The 20869-nt window shown below is 34.2% G+C and overlaps 1 long non-coding RNA gene across 1 annotated transcript in view; it reads right to left on the bottom strand.

Annotated features, from left to right (window-relative positions):
- Positions 1 to 20869, bottom strand: part of LOC131812722 (uncharacterized) — an 857580-nt gene that overhangs the window by 177726 nt on the left and 658985 nt on the right. Inside the window, exon 4 of the long non-coding RNA XR_009346451.1 lies at positions 18743 to 18828. This is a non-coding gene — a long non-coding RNA (uncharacterized LOC131812722). The remainder of the gene's footprint in view (positions 1 to 18742; positions 18829 to 20869) is intronic.

The raw sequence follows: 20869 nt of genomic DNA, 5'->3' as shown, positions 1-20869 counted from the left end.
CTAGATTCAACCCAAATATGGTTACAGAGGTTGGCCTGACTCCTCACCTTATTCATTTATTTCTATTCTACCTCTAACCCAAGAGTTACTTCTACAGTGGGCTGCCTCATGTATGGCCTCATGGGCTTTTCTGGGAATGTCCACAATTCTGTGTTTTCTACCTCAGAGGTATTTATGAGGTGGAAAGGGAAAAATTAAAAATTGAGAGAGCGCACGGAAAGAAAAATTTGGGCTTTCTCAAGTTTCTTTTCTTATAAGAGTTTTGCTCAATTCTGACTGCTCCTTTTGCAGATTACAGACAAGTGACTATTGTAATTCTGTGTGAAACTGCCCAGTGATATACCCATTGGAGCCAAGGTCATCTTTCTCTCTTCATTTCAAACTATCATCGGGGAAACCATGAAGATTCTTTTCCCTGTCTGCATGGAACAAACTGAATATATAAATATATGGAATATTTGTTAATCTAAATTTTTAATTTGAGGAATGCTTATAAAAATAAATGATTTGGAATAAGGATTCTACTGGGGGAAACTATGTCCATTACGAAAGATCACTGGTCTTAACCCACACACATGCTGTTAAGTCATCTTGTATTTATTCCTCATGGGCATGTATTCAAAAATAATGTTTGGCTCTACTCTAAATGTCTTTTCCTCACCATTTCTTTAGTTTGGAAGCTTCCAAAACCAGGGAAGCAAAAACCATTTTCTACAATCTGTGAGGAGAGAGAACTTCCCTGAAATTGCTGAAGTGATATTAAATAGCCACTTAAATCTTAAGTGAACGTGATCTTTCGTGGAGCTAATTCCAAAAGGAAACAGTCAAGTAGTACTGCATCAGGGACAGGTATAAAGTGACGGAGATAAAAGAAACCTTGATCTGTCACAATGGTTAAAAAAAAAAAAAAATCTCTCTATATGACATTCCTCTTCCATAGGAAAAGAACCTTCTCTCTTGCACAGGACCTGTTACACATTTCATTGTATAGTAAAAACTTTCAGGACTTAAATGTTGTCAAAGCAAACAGTAAAGTCTTAAGATATATTAATGAGACTAAATTATGTCATAATCTTGTTATCTCAATATGTCACCTAGTCACAAAGAAAGATTTTATGTAAATACTATTTCCAGAAATCTAAAACTACCTTTTCCACCAGGGAAAAAAGAAGCAACCTTGTATACAGATTTCACATTAATGGCTTCTTTTTCTCTTGTATCATCACTACTTCTTTGCCCCTCATAGAAAAAGTTGCTTGGAGGTATACACTTTGATTAGTAACACAACTCAGCCGAAGCATTCTCATTGAAAGGAATAAGCAATCCAGGCAGGGTACCACAAAGTGAATCTTAATGAGAAGATTTTACAAGGCAAATTACAAAGGAGACCATAATTATCAATTTCTTTCAATGCTGCTCAGGTTTATAGTACGTAAGGAGAAAACTATTGGGAAAATTGACTTGAAGTGAATTTATGAACTGGCAGGATTATTTTTAAGAGATGAACAACAAATTGTTCTTTCAGCTCTAGTTCACATAATGTACCAGATGTCATATGTCTCAAGAGCAAACAAACAATTTGTCACAAACACTTCTCTGAAGTATTTTTTAAAATATTTTATTTCTCTAAAATGAAGAATGATATTTCTGCAACTGTATTACAAATTTCTAGAAGGTTAAATCAATACTCTACTACGTTTTTATACCTCCTCGCGCCTAATATAGTGTGATGCACATGTTCAGAAATCAAAACCACCTGCTGATTAACTAAATTTCCTATTGTTTTCATTTCAACCTTGTTATTTGTCCCATGACAAACTATTATTTTGCTCACCATGAAGAATGCCTTCATTTCAGTTATATTAACTGAATCACTGTTAATATATCTTTTTTTTTTTTCTTATCTATAAATACTGCCAAGCACTCAAGAGACTTTGGACCTAAAACTCTGTCACAGTGATCCTCATAGGACCTAAGAATCCTTCTCCAAAGTAATTTTCCAGTGAGTGCTTCCTTAGTACTTTGTCCCTGGGATCCGTTGCTCCTGGTTCCTGTTTAATGATCACTGTCAGGCTTACCTGACTCTTTTTTTTTTTTAATTTATTTTTTATTTTCAGCATAACAGTGTTCATTATTTTTGCACGACACCCAGTGCTTCATGCAATCCGTGCCCTCTATAACACCCACCACCTGGTACCCCGACCTCCCACCCCCCCACCCCTTCAAAACCCTCAGATTGTTTTTCAGAGTCCATAGTCTCCCATGATTCACCTCCCCTTCCAATTTCCCCCAACTCCCTTCTCCTCTCCATCTCCCCTTGTCCTCCATGCTATTTGTTATGCTCCACAAATAAGTGAAACCATATGATAATTGACTCTCTCTGCTTGACTTATTTCACTCAGCAGAATCTCTTCCAGTCCCGTCCATGTTGCTACAAAAATTGGGTATTCGTCCTTTCTGATGGAGGCATAATACTCCATAGTGTATATGGACCTGACTCTTCACAGACACAACCTCACATTCTCCCCATCCTACTCCTGAAACTTCTAGATCAACTGCCTGCTCTTGACTGTCTGCCTTGGCTACACATTCTAACCACACCATCCTTCTTGAACACTACCCCAAAATTAGGTGCTATGAAAATTATAGAAAAGAAAAAATCAAAAGCATCCATGGAGTCTATAGTGGTATATGCCTATTTTTAGAGGATTTTGAAAATAGGGGCAAGCTGTTAAAAAGATATGGAGCCCAAATGTGAAATATGATTCTGCAATGCAGAAAAGAATTCCAATGCAACAACAAGGATTTGTTTAATAATCATCCATAAAATAAAATCCTGGCACCAGTAAATGTATATTCTATTCCAACACTCTCAACAGTACACTGCAAAAATATTTTTGCATTAATTTGCATAAAAGTAAATTATGCTTAAATTATGAGAATAATGATATAACTAAACTGTAAAAAATAAACAAAACAAATTATGCCATCATGTTGTGGCTCTTTCATTTGATCTTCTGGAAATTTGCATTTAACAGAGTATAATGGCATTCATGATAAAAACCCTCAATGAAGTAGGTTTAGAAGGAACATACCTCAACATGATAAGGGCCCCATATGAAAAATCCACAGCGAACATCATATTTAATGGGCAAAAACAGAGCTTTTCCCCTAAGGTCAGGAAAAAGACAAGGATGTCCACTTTCACCACTTCTATTCAATATAGTACTAGAAGTCCTAGCCACCACAATCAGGCAACAAAAAGAAATAAAAGGCACCCAAATTGGTAAGGAAGAAGTAAAACTTTCACTATTTGTAGAAGACATGGTACTTAATATAGAAAAGCCAAAGACTCTCTTCAAAAAAATCACTAGAACTGATAAGTGAATTCAGTAAAATCACAGGATACAAAATCAATGTACAGAAATGCATTTTGTTTCTATACACTAATAATGAAAGAGCAGAAAGAAATTAAGGAATCAATCCCATCTATAGTTGCACCAAAAATAGTTAAATACCTATGAATAAACTTAACCAAAAAGATGAAAGATCCATACTCTAAAAACTATAAAGCACTGATGAAAGAAATTGAAGGCAGCACAAAGAAATGGAAAGACAATCCATGCTCATGGATTGGAAGAAAAAATACTGTTAAAATGTCTATACTACCCAAAGCAACATATACGTCTAATGCAATCACTGTAAAAATACTGACAGCATTTTCACAGAACTAAAAAAAATGATCCCAAATGGCCAAAGCAATCTTGAAAAATGAAAGCAGAGCTGGAAATATTACAATTCCAGGCTTCAAGATATATTACAAAACTGTAGTGATCAAAACAATATGATACTGGCACAAAAACAGACACATAGATCAATAGAACAGAATAGAAAACCCAAAAATATACCCACAATTATATTATCAATTAATCTTTGACAAAGGAAACAAGACTATCCAATGAGAAAAAGGCAGTCTCTTCAATAAATGGTGTTGGGAAAACTGGACAGCTACTTGCAAAAGAATGAAACTAGACCACTTCCTTACAGTATACACATTGTACACCTGACAGTGATATTACACTGTATGTTAACTAACGAATTTAAATAAATACCTAACAATAAATAAAATAAAAATAAGAAAACACTCATCTCAACAAAACAAAAACAACAGAAAGTGGATTGAGGACCTAAATGTGAGAACCAAAACTATAAAATCCTAGACGAGAACCCAGGCAGTAATTTTTCTGACATCAACAATAGCAACATTTTTCTGATATGTTTCCTGAGGCAAGGGAAACAAAAGCAAAAATAAATTATTGGGACCTCATCAAAATAAAAGGTTTCTGCACAGAAAAAAAAAATTAACATAACTAAAAGACAGCTTACCAAATAGGAGAAGATATTTGCAAATGGGTTATCTCATAAAGGGTTATTATCCAAAATATATAAAGAACTGGTACAACTCAACTTCCAAAAAACAAATAATCCAACTAAAAGTGGCCAGAAGACATGAACAGACATTTCTCCAAAGAAGATATACACATAGCCAAGAGACATATGAAAAGATGCTCAACAGCACCGATCATCAGAGAAAAGCAAATCAAAACTACAATGAAGTATCACCTCACACCTGTCAGAATGGCTAAAATCAAAAAATTCAAGAAACATCAAATGTTGTCAAGAATGTAGAGGAAAAGGAATCTTGTGCACTGTTGGTGGGAATGCAAACTGGTGGAGTTACTGTGGAAAACAGTATGGAAGTTTCTCAAAATATTAAAAATAAAACTACACTATGACCCAGTAATCTCACTACTAATATGAAAGGATATGTGCACCCCTATGTTTACTGCAGCATCATTTACAAGTATAAGAGCCAGCCCACGTGTCCATCAATAGGTAAATGAATAAAGAAAAGGTGGTACACACACATGCACAGGAATATTTTTCATCCATAAAAAAGAATGAAATTTTGCCATCTGCAACAACATGGATGAGTATAGAGAGCTTAATGTTCAGGGATAACATTAAAAAGATAAAAATCAGAAAAAGATAAATATCATATAATTTCACTCATATGTAGAATTTAAGAAAGAAAACAAGTAAACAAAGAAAAAGAGAAATGATCCAAAAAACAGACTTAATGTACAAAGAACAAATGGTCACCAGATGAGAGGTAGGTAGGGGGATGGGTGAAAGAGATGAAGGGGATTAAGAATACACATATCTTGATCATAACTGAGTAGTATATAGAAACATGGGATCACTGTATTATACACCTGAAACTAATATAACACTGTATGTTATATTATAATATAACACTGATGTTAGCTACACTGGAATTAAAGTAAATAACATTAAAAATGAAAGACTAGGATGGAACACACTCATTGTAAATACTATGTATTTCATATGTAATTGTTCTTGAATCTTTACAATAAGCTCATAAACTGGGTATTTTCATATACTTAGTTTACAGTTAATGAAGCTGAGTTCAAGATATTTAGTAACCTGTGGATGGTCTATAGGGATTATAAGTAATCTTCACCTCATTGTGTTGGTAGAAGAATAAATGGAACTGTGAGTTGAATCATACCAATGAACACTGATTAAGCCTCTACCGGGCGTCACAAAATTTCATCTATATTACCTCATTTAAAGTTTGTGAGTGGGTAAAAGGACATTGGGCATGAAGATCAGTGTGGACCCAGGGTCAAATATAGACTTTTGCTCCTCCATGTTAGGCTAATGTCTTGTTCCCAGTTGCACTCTTAGAATCATTACTCCTGGTCCATAGAAGATTCTCAGAAAACACTGTAGTGACCAAATGAATATATCATCATCTGGCATTCTTAAAAGAGTAGGAATATTTGGAGGACTTCAAATTTCTATACTGATCATCTTATTGTAATATCATCTTATGCTGCAGTTTGAAGTAAAGATAGTATATGTGCATATTAACTCTCAAATAAAATAGCTGCTGAAGTTGCTCAAGACAACTTATAAACATGAACCAACATGTCCAGAAGAAACCAGGAGCTGACTTGCATCAACCAATTTTTAAAAGGGTATCCCATATTCATAAAACATAAAAACATAAAACATAAAAAACTAGACATATATTTATTTTTTGCTGTCTAAAGGATTTACATTAGTATCATAGTAATTTCATTTTTTTGTAAATTTTCTAATCTGTACATTTAAGTGTCTTTTATTTTATGCATTGCTGTTCTGTCAGTTGTCCCTTTTTAATGCTGCTAGTACATATACTTTAAACAGGCTCTGCCTTTCCAATTCTCTGTAGTATGGAAAACCGGATGATAGAACCAGTTAGAATTATGCTTAATATAAGAGCAAATATATAGTGTGGAAAACCCCACATGAGGTGTGGTATCTCTCTGTCCTTAAATCTCAGAATCCCTTTACAATCTAAGCCTGTCCCTGGTGGTCAAGATTGTAAAATAAATGACCTCTTGATAAGTGGAAGATAGGTGTGCTTGCAAACTTTCTGAGAACTATTAGAAATATCTAGCTTTATGCTAAACCTAAACATATTTTCAATAGTAAAAACAGTCTTGCAGTAGAGCAAGGCCTTTTAAAATCTGGATTACAGGCTACTTCCTAAAAATGAAATATGCAACTAGGATTACTCATAACAGTGGAACGCAGTAGGGGGAAAAATAAGCAAAACTGAAATCTTTATGCCGTGCAGGTAGAAAAAGTTTCTTTCAATGAAAAGACAATGTTAAGTACAGTACATTTACAACATGACATCTTACTTCTCCCTTTGGGAATTAATCCCTTTAGGGTATAGGTATTTGAGAAGGGATTTCAAGATGGATAGTATTCCATGGTTAAGATATTTCTCCCAGCCTGCAGGATACGTTGCAAGGGGGAGGGAGTGGTGAGAGTTAAGAAAAGACAAGTTATCTTTCTTAAATTCCACATATGAGTAAAATCATATGCATTTGTCTTTCTCTGACTGACCTATTTTGCTTAATATAATACTCTCTAGCTGCAACCATGCTGCAAATGGTGAGATTTCATTCTTTTCCATGGCTGAGTAATAATCTATATATTCCATTTTAATAGATAATCCATTAATCCAATAATCCAATAATCCATAATGGATAAAAAAGATGTATATATATAGAAGATGTTGAATATATATTCCACATCTTCTTTATCCATTCATCAGGTCAGTGGACTACTTTTGGGCTATTTCCATAATCTGGCTATTTCCATAATGCTGCTATAAACACTGCAAAGGAAAAAACATGAAAGAGAGGCAAGAAGAAGCAGACTCCTAATTCTAGAGAACTGATGGTTAGCAGACAGAAGGTGGGGGGCATGAGTTAAAAAGGTGATGCAGATTAATGAATGCACTTGCTCTGATGAGGACTGGGTGATATATGGAAGTGATGAATCACTGTATTGTATACCTGAAACTAATATTACCATATATGCTAACTGAAAATTAAATAAAAACTTAGAAAAAAGAGAAGTTATCAAGAACTCCACCTCATAAAACAAATAGATTAAAAATGTCTAGAACCCCATGTCTCTTTCCCTCTTAACTACAGTTTTATTAAAAATTAATTTTAAAAGTTGAGGAACTTTACAAATTAATTGGAATAGTTTAAAAGTACCTAAATACCATTGCAACTACAGTATGATCCACTCCTGATTCTCCTTCCTTGTTGTCATCTTCTTTTTCTTTTTTCCCCCCTATACAAAGAGAAATCTAATCTGCCACAAATATTTGATTCACCTCTATAACAACATAAAATGATAGAAGATAGTACTGGAAATTGAAGTTGATTCTAAAGGAATACAAATCAAAATAATGTTCCAGATGGGCATTTGGAGCATATTACACAATGTTGAGATAATAAGACAATTCTTGATCGACCTCAGTGGGAGCCTAAAGTGTTATACAAGCAGTCTTCCACAACCTCCATGTTCCCCCCCCAACCATTCATCCCTCACTGCCAGTTATTTGGGGGATTTCTGGAAAATGGTATGCGCTAGCCTTGTAAGACATCTTGCATTTTCATTTATTCTGTCAAAGATCGTAACACTTTTGTTGTTGTTGTTGTTGTTTTAAAAAGACTTTATTTCTTTTGGTGGTTTTAGGTTTACAGAAAAAAAAAATGAGTAGGAAATACAAATGGTCCATATCTCCCTACCTCCACATCGGGTTTCCCCAATTAGGAACATTTTGCATTAGTGTGATACATATGTTACAACTGATGAGCTGGTATTGATACCTTATTATTAGCTAAGGTGTATAGTTTACATTCAGTTTCACTCTGAGCTGTGCACTCAGTTTTGACAAGTGTATAATGACATGTATCTGCTGTTAAAGTATTATACAGAGTAGGTTCACTGCCTAAAAATCTACAGGGCTTCTCCTAGTCATTTTCTCTTTTCTTTTCTCTTTTGTTTTCTTTTGTTTCCTTTCCTTTTCCTTCCTTTTTCCTTTTCCTTTCCTTTCCCACAATCATCTTTTTTAAATTTAAATTCAATTATCCAAGGTATAGTACATCTTTAGTTTTTGACGTAATGTTCAATGGTTCATTAGTTGAACACATTTTGCAACAAATAAACTACCCATGACTTAGGCTGGACACATATTTATTTCTTTTGATTACAAATGACTAAAAAAAAACCCCCTGAAAACAATAAAATAATAATGTTGGATTCTTTAGGATGCAAAGCAATTGCTCTACTGAGTATCAAATATTTGGCACTGGTGTCCTGAAAAATAGGAGTCACTCCCACCAGCTGATCAATCAGCTAGTCTGACAGCAGAGCTAGCAAATTAGTGTCATTAATGATTTCCCTGGGGGTGGGAGGGTAGCAAGGGCATGGGGATAGTTTGTAAGAGTCTACTATAGAAAAAGATTAAGAAAAAAAAATCAAATCAAGATCCAAAGAAAAGTGGTTGAAATAGCAGTGCCTGTTTGTATTTGTTCAAGATACTCAATCAAGAAATCGTATGAGATCTGTAACATTATAGTGACAGCAACAGCTCTACTTACTTATCTTAAATAATTTTCTCAACTATTCCATGACTGAAATAGAAACAGTCCATTTTACATGTGAGGGAACTAAGACTCAAAGAAGATAAGTCATTGGGTCTAAGGTTCCAAAACCAGTATCCGTGGGATCAGTGGGGGCAAAATTTGAAATGTGATCTGTTAGCTTCTAAAACTGTATTGGTTCTTTCTTGAAGTTTCTTTCCCAAGTTTCCTAATTTAATACCAATACTTACATTTATCTTTGCTTAACCTTAGTCCTAGCTCATGCTACCTTTTCATCTTAGAATCAGAGAAACTGAGTGGACTTCCCAGAGAACCTAACCACTAACCATACCCATCGCTGCATAGGCAAAGAGAGAACATTATGTAGTCATTACTGTTGTCAGAAGCCATTCCAGCGTCTCCAGAATGGTATTCTTCTTTCAGTGTAAATAATACAAAATTATTAGAGACCACATGCTTTAAATCATGTTTTAGGGGTCAATAAAACAAAAACTAGTGCCCTTATTTACATTTCATGATCAATAAATGGGTCACATGCTGCACTAACATTCATCATACTCTCACCAAAAAATCTTATACTGGAGTTTTCATTAGCATCTCATTTTCAACAGGCACCAAGCACACTTGGTACATGTATAAATATACCAAATTGGTGGGGGGCAGGAGGGCATGGAGTTGAAGGTTTCTGTCACCTTCCTCTTCAATCATTATTCGAGGGATCTAAAAATTCACATCAATTGTATACAAATGACTTTTTTAGTTTGTGGTATTATTTACTGGAAACAGGAAAGCTTGTCATAACCCCTGCTCAGATTTATAAACAATCAGTGCTGGAAATATTGTTAAGCATCTTCTTTTCTAATTACTTTCCTGCACCACTCTATAGACAAGGGGTAGAGGCTCAATGAAGTAACATGGATTTATATCATAACTTGGTTTTGAAGAATATAGAAGAGCAGACATCAAGTTCAGTACATTTTGCAAGGGACCACAGACTGTATCAACCACATACTTACTAATACTGACCATATTTGAAAATTGCCTACCCTAAAATTTCTAAGTTATCTTCGGGACACCTTAATGAGCAATACCTTCCATTTGCTTAGACTCAAAGTTTTTCAAACAGCATATGTCTGTAAATTATGGGAACCCCATGAAGGGCTGGATACTCTGGATGGAGAAACTTAGGCTAGAAAGTTACATTGTAAGTTGGAGGACCATCTGCTCTGATTTACCAGGCAATGTCCCAGTTTACACTGCTAGCCCTATGCAATTATTAATAGTGCCCTTTTCACTATCAAGGATTTCTGAGTTTGGACAACAAATTTTATGATCATGCAAGTTTTAGAGCAACTAAATATCACCTCTAGTTTCCTCCCATGAGAGCCTATAATTTCTTGCATAGATATGCAATATTCCTTACTAAAGAAAAATGCTATTATAAAGTAGAGCCTTGACCATTAGTTTCAACCTAATATGAGGTAATTTATCAAATACTTTTTATCTGATACTTAAAATATAATTGATTTATTAAAGGAGTGAGATATCAGAAAGAAAAACGCTGCATCACAAGGCAAAAACAAACAACAAACCAAAAAAACCTCAAACAAAAAACCAACTAACCAAACAAAAAACCACATTGAGAAAAGGAATAAAAAGTAAATATGAGGAAAACATTCACCTATCTTCTAATATGGCCTATAGATAGTTTGGATTATCGGTATATTAGTATTTTTATTTCTGTTGAGGAAAGGACAAAGTTAGACGAGTTAAATAGAAAAGATTTAGCCTTGGAAGTTAGAAGAGAATGTCTGTAGAAAGGTCATCTAAACTGCCATAAATGCAAAATCATCGACTTTTGCTTGAACTTACAGACAAATGTGTGTGTATGTGTGTGTGTGTGTACACATGTGAGCACATGTGCCCTTGAGTGTGTGTAGTTGTGTGGAAAAAATACTCAGTTGATATGGTTTCCATGAGAGGGAGGAGCCAAACTGAGCTATCAGAGTTTATAATTCAATGATGAAAAAACAAAGAAGTGAAGGATTTAGTGATTTAATGAAATAGTATAAGTCTATGTTAGCTGTTTTAATTGAGTACAGTTGACAGGAAAAAAATTTTAATGGAACCTGTAAATGTAAAGTATCTTATATTCACTTCTTCCTGTCCTAATAAAAATTACTTTTTTTTCTTTATTTGAAGTTACAGGAAACAAGCTTGTTTTCATTTTAATGTACTTCATATTATGTCTCTATAAGATAAGAATCCATCAGTAACATTGTATCAAGAATGTTTCTATGAATTTTCTGCATCAATATCTTCCTAGGACTTTCTACAGAATCCATCAAGATAAAACATTTCCCTACCACTTAGTGTTGGAAAGAAACTGGCATTCTGTTCAGGGAAACTTTTCTCAGTTCACAATCCTACTAGTCTATGCCATGAACCCTGATTTCAGAGTACCAAGTTTGATATTTTTTCCTTCTAAGTAAATAAAGCAAAGGAATTCTGTGTATCACAGAATCTAAGCTTTATAGTGGTTGACATAAACTCCATTCCAATGTTACAACATAGCTACTTCTCTTTGTTTTTTTCCACCAGGAGAATAATACATTCTGAAGGGCTTTTATATGTTCATTTTTCTTGAAGAATAAACATGCATGAATATAAAATTAAATATAAATTTTATGTTATAGGTGTTTGGATGAATGGGAATTCACATCTTCCCTTTTTAATAATTACCACTAATTTTTTTTTCATTTTCTTTACGTGACTGATACGTCCAGTGATTTTGTGTCTTTAGCACAGATTAAACACACTTTATGGAAAACTAATTACAGGTGTTCCTGTTTTGAAAGCCACTTTTCCAGGAGAAATCTATAAATGACATCAGGGTACAACTTGGGGAAAATGGACATGCCTGAATGAATGGATCATAATCTCCATGTTTCCTTTCAATTCTCTTTACTCTTTTGTTAATAAATGCTTTCAGAAATTCTTAGTTAAGACAATATGTCAGGTTTTTATTTTAGGGTGAGAACACGGCTATGGAAAATTTATTAATAGTTCACTACCTTACACTTTTAGTAGAGCACTGATTTCATCAAATTGTTACTTGATTTTCCAGTTTCCTTTCTTTTACTAAATCTAACAAAAGGCATAAGTATAATTTCCCAGACACCTCTATACCACATGTATATTGCTTAACCATGTGAAGGTCACTAGACATTGATTAAACGTTACTAAAATTATTGGTTATAAAGAATTAATTCCAGACTAACTCTGGTGCTAAGACACAGAGACAAAATAGGAGGATTTGATCTACCAATAAAAATTACTTCAATTTGGTTGACCCAATCTCGGCTTTTTCTCCCTTCCATCGTACTTTAGCAAATAATACAGTAGGAACAATGCTGACATGAGCACTTACTGGTTCTCCAGTAAAAGTAAATATAAAAACAAATATAAATAACAGTATTATTGTAATTTTGGTTTATAATGTCACACTTTGTTTTCTGTAAGATTTAAAGACAAATTCATAAAAAATAATTATAAACATATGTTAATGGATACACACTATATATACAAGGGTGGTAAGCTGTATGGGAGTAGAGTGTCTGCATGTGATCCAGGTTCATGTATGGAACTCTTAACATCTAATCTCTTAACAGTTTTCAAATATACTATACAGGAGTGTTAACTATACTCATCATGTATATTATATCTCCACTATTTATCTTGTAACTAGAAGTCTGTGCCTTTTGGTCACATTCACCCAACACCCCACCCCCACCTATGGCAACCACAAATCTGATCTAGCTAATCTCTGATAATATGGTTTCATTAAAAATAAAGCATGCCATTTCACAACATCATATCAGATTATGCACATCTAAATTGTCTCAATAACATATCCGCCAAGCTCTCACACTGTTTGAAAACTAATAGTACTAGAAGCAAATGGACCATTGCATAGGCCACCAGAGGAAATGCCTGGAAAGTGATGGAGCTGTCACACTTGCTGCATAGGTGAAAAACCTAGGCCCTCTGTCAAAATCTGACATGAATGCTCCCCTCCTGGACTGTTTTCACGCCTATTGCCCATGTGCCATCCCTAGTTTCAAATGGCTGGACAAATAATTAGTTTTCCCAATACAGAAATGGAGGGTGCAATTGCTCTCTTGCAAGAAACTCTAATCATCACCATTCAGCTGTGATCCTACTGTCATAACACTGGTTTGTACCCAATGAAACAAGACAAAATTGATAGATTGCATTCTATTAATTAGCTGAAGGGAAAGTAGAAGTTCAGCAAATTCGTAAGCTGAATTTTAAGTTGAATGAGGTTTGTTGGCCTTGTACACATTTGATAACATGTGTTATTACATACTTTAAAATTTTTTTCCAGGTAAAGAGGAATTTTAGTTCTCTTCAGATCAAATCTTCATTCAGTCAAGGTAGATAAAACTATCATCTTTCTGAATTACTACTCTAAATCTCCATTTGCCTTTTAATTTGGGAGTACCAAGGGAATTGTTGATCTGGGGTAGCAACACCACAATTATCAGTCATTATGGAAATAAATGTCAATTAAAACCACAATGGGATACCACAGCACACCCACCAGAATGGCTAAAATAAAAATCCCTGATAATTGCTAAGTTTGGTAAGGATTCATATCCTCTGCTGGTGGGAATATAAATTAGTATACAAGTTCAGAAAATTATCAGTTATCTATTAAAAATGAACATATAAATCACACATAAATAATCATACATCCAACAGAAATGTGGACATATATGCCCCAAAAGACATGTAAAAGGCCAGAAGCACCACAAACCAGTCACAGTAGAATAGTATATACTTTGAAAATTAAATTACTCCTGTAAATAGAAATCTCACATAAATAATATTGAGATCAACAAGCCACACAAGTACAAACTCTATCAGTCCATTTGCATAAAACTCAAAAAATGTAAAATAGTGTACAGTATTAGAATTCAGTAAAGTGCTTACCTTATAGATGATTGGGATTTCTGATTAGAAAGAAAAAAGTGCACCTTTAATTTTGTTGGGTATATTTTATTTCCTAATTTGAGGGGTTATAACACATATTTCTGGGCTTTGTAACAATTTATTGAGTTGTTCACCTATTATTTGTGTACTTTTCTTAAGTATATTTCAATAAAAGCTTTAATTGACCAATGATATATGATTATTTTATATGTCAAAAAAAAAGAGACTTAGAGAAAAAATTAAAAACACTTAATTATTCCACTGGTGCATTGACACTGAGTCTTTTTTTTCCCCCTAAATATATGTTCATTCATGAACAATTACTCCACATTGATAGTTTTTCTAGAATAACACAAATTACCAAATTTTTTAAGGAAAACAAGGAAGACTAAATAGGACAAGCATCTATATATAATCTAGAATAACGAAACATTAAACAACAATCAAGCAAATAAACCCCCAAAACCATCAGATTCAAAATAATCTTTGTCTTTTTACTGTTGGATTTTCCTAATTTTTAAAAGAAAATTCTGGTACAATATGAAAAAAAAACCTCACATGTTAGCAAATGAAATCTAGAGTTGTAGAAACCCTTCCTATCTCTTTCTTAGGCAAGATTTTTCTCCCTAGTGATTCTTTGATGACTGCTTTGCTTCTATTTATTTTTTTTCTCTTTGTTCACAAATAACCATCTGCATGCTTGATTTTTCTTTTCCATGTTGGTCATTTTTTTCTCTCATCATTTTCTCATTTGTCTTGGTCCTCTGTATTCTAGGACTACTTCAGTTTGCTTTCCACAAATCTGATGACATTATTTGTTGTCTCCAAAGGCAGATTTACTTCTTCTGTTACATTTTCTGTTCCTTTTCAGTCTTTTGCATTTCAATGTTTTCAATTCCGATGGTTTCTATTTCGAAGTCAATCAATGCATTTGTAAGGATGACAAAAGTTTTCCTAATGTAATTTTCTTGTTTCTGTATTAATTCATTGTTCTACATTTGCTTTACCTCTGAGGCTTTCATGTCCTTTGTCAAGGAAACATTATCTAAACCATGTTTGGCTTTGTTATTGCTGTTACTGCTTGTTACTGATTAGAAAATGTGATAAAAATCTATTGAAGGGTAGTGTTCTCAACAAATATGTCATAAGAATGACTCTTAGCTCTTGATCCTACTGACAACCTGGTTTTTAGCAGAAAGCATCTGTGCCTCACTGTTGAAAAGTAGACTGTGAACAACCTCAGGCCTAAATTCTAGTAAGTAGCAAGAATTCACATAAATCACTTCTGCTAAAATGTTCATGGACACTCTTCTCTCCCAACTATTGTTCTTCTGATTCTGATCTAATAAGTATTAAAGAAACACACACACATGCAGTACTACTGTCTCTGGTCATATTATTACCACACATATAATGTCTATTGGGACTACCTTACTTTCTGCTTGGATGCAATACACTTCTCTAAGTCCTTCTTTTTTCTCTGCCCTTTTCAGAGGGAGCAGGAGGGATAATTCTTGAATGGATTTAGGTAATGACTAAAGAGGAGTGTGCAGGTATGATTACTTAACTTTCTCAGTGACACAATTCTTGAGTCTCTGAGTCAGGGAGCTGAAAGTAAGTGAAGGGCTCAGAATCTGTCTATATTGTTTAAAGCCATGGGTTTGCTCTACTTCAGATTGTGAATTTTTATTTAGTGATGTGGAATCTCCCCAGAAGGTAATAATATATTGGCTGAAAGTCCCAGTTTTGAATGTTGTCATAAATTTCCACCCTTCTCCATGCCCTTAAAACCATTTTTGAAGCTTCATCAAGCACAGTTAAGTTGGTAGAACGTTAAAACAACAACTATTTCTGTTATCTTAAACTATGACAAAAAAAAATTCCATCAGCATCATTTGGAGAAAAATTCAATCTTCCTCTAATATTTACTCACAACCAAAGTTATTCCTGAACATCTGTGCAATACCACTTTGACACAGATGGCAAAATACTTATTAATAAAATAGCACATGTAAATATTTGGATCCATTTCAGTAAAACTGAGAAAGCCACAAAACCATCTTACAAAGTAAATTTTCATTGCTGACGCAATATGCATCTTACTGTGTACCAAAAGTGCTGCAATTTTCTTTAGTAGTTTTTGAAATGAACAAGTAACATTTATTTTCAGTCCCCTTCAATATAGCGGTGAGATGAGTTCATTTTCATTTCATAGCTGGCCAAGTTCCACTTTTATCTCTTAGAATTATACAAGGTCTATATGCCGCTTGGGAACTGATAAGGCCCAGTCTTCTAAATACAACCTAACTTTTCTTTTCCAAAAATAAATAAAAAGGAAAAGAGGGAAAAGCCTCATATTTGAGAAAGTCTTTTAACAATATATCACATATCAAAATTTTTAGACTTGTTTCTGATAAGTAAATTTAAAAGAAATCATTCCTATAAAATTTCCAATTGTTTTCCACTTTTTTTTTCATGTTGACTGTTTCCTATAACTCTTTAAAGTTATTTTGTCATTGTCAGTTTTCTTGCATCTATTTCATTTGAACAGTTGGGAATTTGATTTTCTCATACCTTAGACCACAACACAGGTTTCTTGCTGTATGTTGAGGCCTTGTGGAGTAACATGAAAAGACCTAGATTTGAAGAACAAAGGTCTGGGACTGAACATGATGTTTGCCTCATAGTAGCTCTACCCATGCTGTTAGCCTTACTGTCTGGTCTACAGGGTAGTGTTAATCTGCAAATGTTAGCTGGTCTACACCAGAAGGAGTATGGAATTGGACTACAGAGAGAAAGCACTAAAACATTTCATAGCCATTTTATAATTTTAAGTCTGCAGAATAATGACAACTAATAAATAAGTGGACCTATGTATTCTGTGTCTGACTTTTAATCATTTTATTTCTCTGGTAATTAATGTTTGCAAAAACATTCAGTCTGCAATGGATTCAAATGGTTGAAGGGATACAAGCATCCCAAAGTTTATAGCAGCATTATCTACAATAGTCAAATTATATAAATAGTTCACACAGACATCAAGAATCCCATGAAGAATGGATAAAGATATGGTATATATGCTATTACTCAGCCATAAAAAAAGAATGAAATCCTCCCATTTGCAACATACATGGAGCTAGAGAGTGTTATAGTAAGTGAAATAAGTCAGACAGAGAAAGACAAATACCGTATGATTTTACTCACATGTAAAATTTAAGAAACAAAACAAATAAACAAAGGAAAAAAGAAAGAGAAAGGCAAACCAAGAAACATACTCTTAATTATAGAGAACAAGCTGATGGTTACCAGAGGGAAGGTAGGTAGGGGGATGGGTTGAATTGGTGTTGCAGATTAAGGAGTGCACTTGCTATTATGGGCATTGTGTACAGTATTGTACGCAAATGTTGAATCACTATATTGTACCCCTGAAGCAAATATACCTTCTAGGTTAACTAACTGGAATTTAGATAAAAACTTTAAAAAAACACTCAACAAAAACATGACCCCTTAACTCATGGAGTCTGAAGATCACTGAGCTTGTAAGACGCCCAGTGAGCCAATTAACTTCTTGGGACCTCAATTTTTCCATCTGTAAAATACACATAATGATCCCCACTTTGTCTTCCATATAGGGTATATCACTAATAAACAAAATTACTTACTCATAAATTATTTGTAAATTATAATGCATCTTATGAATATACAGTTATTATATTCTAAGCAATAATCATTCGGGAAATAGCATGGCATCTTAGCTAAGAGAAGCTTGGCATTTGTTAGCTACCCAATAAATGATTGTTGACTTTCTGAAAGAATACAAGTACAGAAACTTTGGCATCAGACAGGACTACACTCAACTATCAGAGTAATTTGTAATTTAAGGACAAGTCACATAATTTTTTAATAGTACAGTTTCTTTATCTGTTAAATGAGAACAATAATACCTTCTACCCTTTAGCATTTTGAGTAGTCAATAAAACAATGCAGTAGTCAGCATTTAATACTTGGCATGTGGAAATATTCAGTAAGTATTAGTCTTATAACTTTAACCTCTTTCCCTTTGCTAAAGACACTGATTGGTTATACACAGTTTCTTACTTAGTTCTTAGGAAAACATAACAAGATAACTACCATAATCTTCATTTTCTTGCCTCTCCCCCCTGCTTTGTTTGTTTGTTTTTTGTTTTTTGAGAAAAAGAAAGAGAGCGAGAGCTTGTACTTGTGCAAGCAGGGGCGGGGGAGAGGTAGAAGGCAAGAGAGAATCTTAAGGAGGCTCCATGCCCAGAGCTGAACCCCGACACAGGGCTTGATCTTCAGACCCCTGAGAGCATGACCTAAGTGGAAACCAAGCGTCTGATGCTTAACCAACTGAGCCACCCAGGCACCCCCATCATCTCCATTTTCAAAAAAGAAAGCTAAGACTCAAAGAATTAGGCAACTTTCACAAGGTCACATGGGAACTGTAACACTACGTCTGTTTATAACAAAATGTTGTGACTATTCCTGCCAAAACCCATTTCCCTAGGGTCTTTGAGGTAATGAGAATCAATGTCATAGACGTTCTCCTTTTAGACACTCTTATTTTTGTTTGTAAACTATGAGGACTTTTTGCATAAAAAGCAATCTCAGCAGATTTAATGACACACAGAAAAAGATAACCACACATCACTTTTCCCACTCACCAGGCTGACTTGCTGGGCTCCTCATGCTGATGGTGGCCACTTTTCGTGTTCGTCTCTGAGCCTCTTTACATGACTCCGTTTTGAGGCTACCAAAAAATAAATGAAGAAAAGATGTTTAAAAAAAGGATACTTGCTTCTAGAAGGATCTCCATATATTAAAGACCACAACAATAATTCAAATTTACATAGCACCTACTTTAAAAAGCTTTTAAAGAAACAAAAGGGACTAAGCCACTTCACATATTTGGGGTTTTGCATCTTGAAAAAAGTACACTGTCGTGTTTATTAGAATTCTCAGAACATGACAAAATATCTACCATTCAGGCATTCATTAAATTCCTTTCTTTTTTTATTAAATAGATAAGTAGGTCAAACTCATGTTCAAATACATTTATATAGCTAAAGAAATCAACCTTCCACTCCAGAAGTAAAAATGGTATTTTGTTATAGTTTGTCATAATGTAGACCTGAAAGAGAAAGTATTTTTGCTGTGTCAGTCAATCAACCTGCCATTTCAAAGGTTAATTTGACAATGAATTCAACATGCAAATCCCAGATTATCCCTTGTGGTTTCAGTAGTTAATCATTGGATGAATCTGATAATCTGTTATCAAAAATAGTTATGGTCTATTTATGCAGAAAATTTCAATACAATCAATTAAAAGCTAAAATCTACTTTTGGAATAGTTGTAAAGTTGCAAAAGGGAAATGAAATGTTCTTTTTGAATTAGAATCTGAATTTTCCATTGTCTTGATGACTCTTTCTCTACTACTTCCCAGCTCTGTGTCAGCTTTCCTGCACAACCCACAGAAAGAGAAAAGGTTAAAGGAGAAAGGTAAGTTGACCAAAAAAAAAACACACAAAAAACAAAACAAAAAACAGAACAAACAAACAAAAAAACCAAAAAAGTAAAAGCTAGCATAGGACAGTTTTTATTAACTCCAAGTAAGTATAATGAGGTGAAAAGCTTTCTTTTTTTTTCCACCTTCCTTAATTGAAATATACCTGACATATAACATTGTATAAATTCAAGGAGTACAACATGTGAATTTGATAGTAACGCTTTCTTAAAAGAACTGGAATGTCAGTCATGTTCCTTCAAACCTCAAACTTGTATGCCAGCTTTTCTACTTGACATTACTCCTTGTGTAAGCCCTCATAATGATGATAATTATTATTTTGCTGCTTGTGACTGTTTTTACCATTTTACAGGAATTATCTAATATTTATAACAACACCGTAAGGTAGGTATTATTAACCTCCCTCTTTTTAAAGTTGAGAAAAGAGAGGCACAGCTCAAGTAAATTACTCAAGATCCACTGCTATTAACCACTTAGTGTAGGATTTGAACCTTCCCCAGAGCCCACTGTCTTAATCTCCAAGGTATCTACTACCTTTTAAACTTACTCTGATACTGAATTCTTAAATTTCCTCCCATGGCCTTCCCAGGTAGCCCGTACTTCGTAGGAAATTAACACATATGCTTTGTACTCAAGTCAGAGATGTGAAGATCTTTTTTAATTAACTTCCTTTACCATGGTAATTATGTACATTAAATATAGCTAGAATCCATACAGCTCTCTCCTCTCCCCAGATGAAGCCACCATAATTGATCACCTAAAATTGTGCAAAGCCTTCTACCTATTCTCACTGATTCTGCTCATGACCTCATCTAAAATCCACTGCTCATACTCCAGCCAGGGTAGACTATACAGCACAAATCATAATTTTACTACCCTGCTTAAAATTCTAAGTAGCTTTGTATTATACTTGGAATAAAATCCAATTATCTTATCATGGCCTACAAACTCTGAATGAACAGGCTACAGTCTACCTTTCAGATACTATACAATTTTTCTCTCATTTTTTTTATTAGGCTTCTACATGCTCTTCTCATACTAAATCCTGGTCTCAAACACCAGAAGACGTTGTTTTTCAGGAAATCAAGCCTGGAATGCTCTGCAGTTGGATCCTTTTTATACCTTAGGGTCTCAGTTCAAGTCACTTTCTCAAAGAGGGTTTTCCTGAAATCCCAACATATTGCCCTCCTATCACAACCTATAATTGTACTTTAAATTTGTTTGCTATAATCCCCTTTCCTTACCAGAATGTGGAATCCATATGGA

The sequence above is a fragment of the Mustela lutreola genome, chromosome 12 (assembly GCF_030435805.1).
Source record: "Mustela lutreola isolate mMusLut2 chromosome 12, mMusLut2.pri, whole genome shotgun sequence".
Lineage (NCBI taxonomy): Eukaryota > Metazoa > Chordata > Mammalia > Carnivora > Mustelidae > Mustela > Mustela lutreola.
Note: the sequence above shows the minus strand (reverse complement) of the source record. Positions and strands in the feature narration are given on the sequence as shown.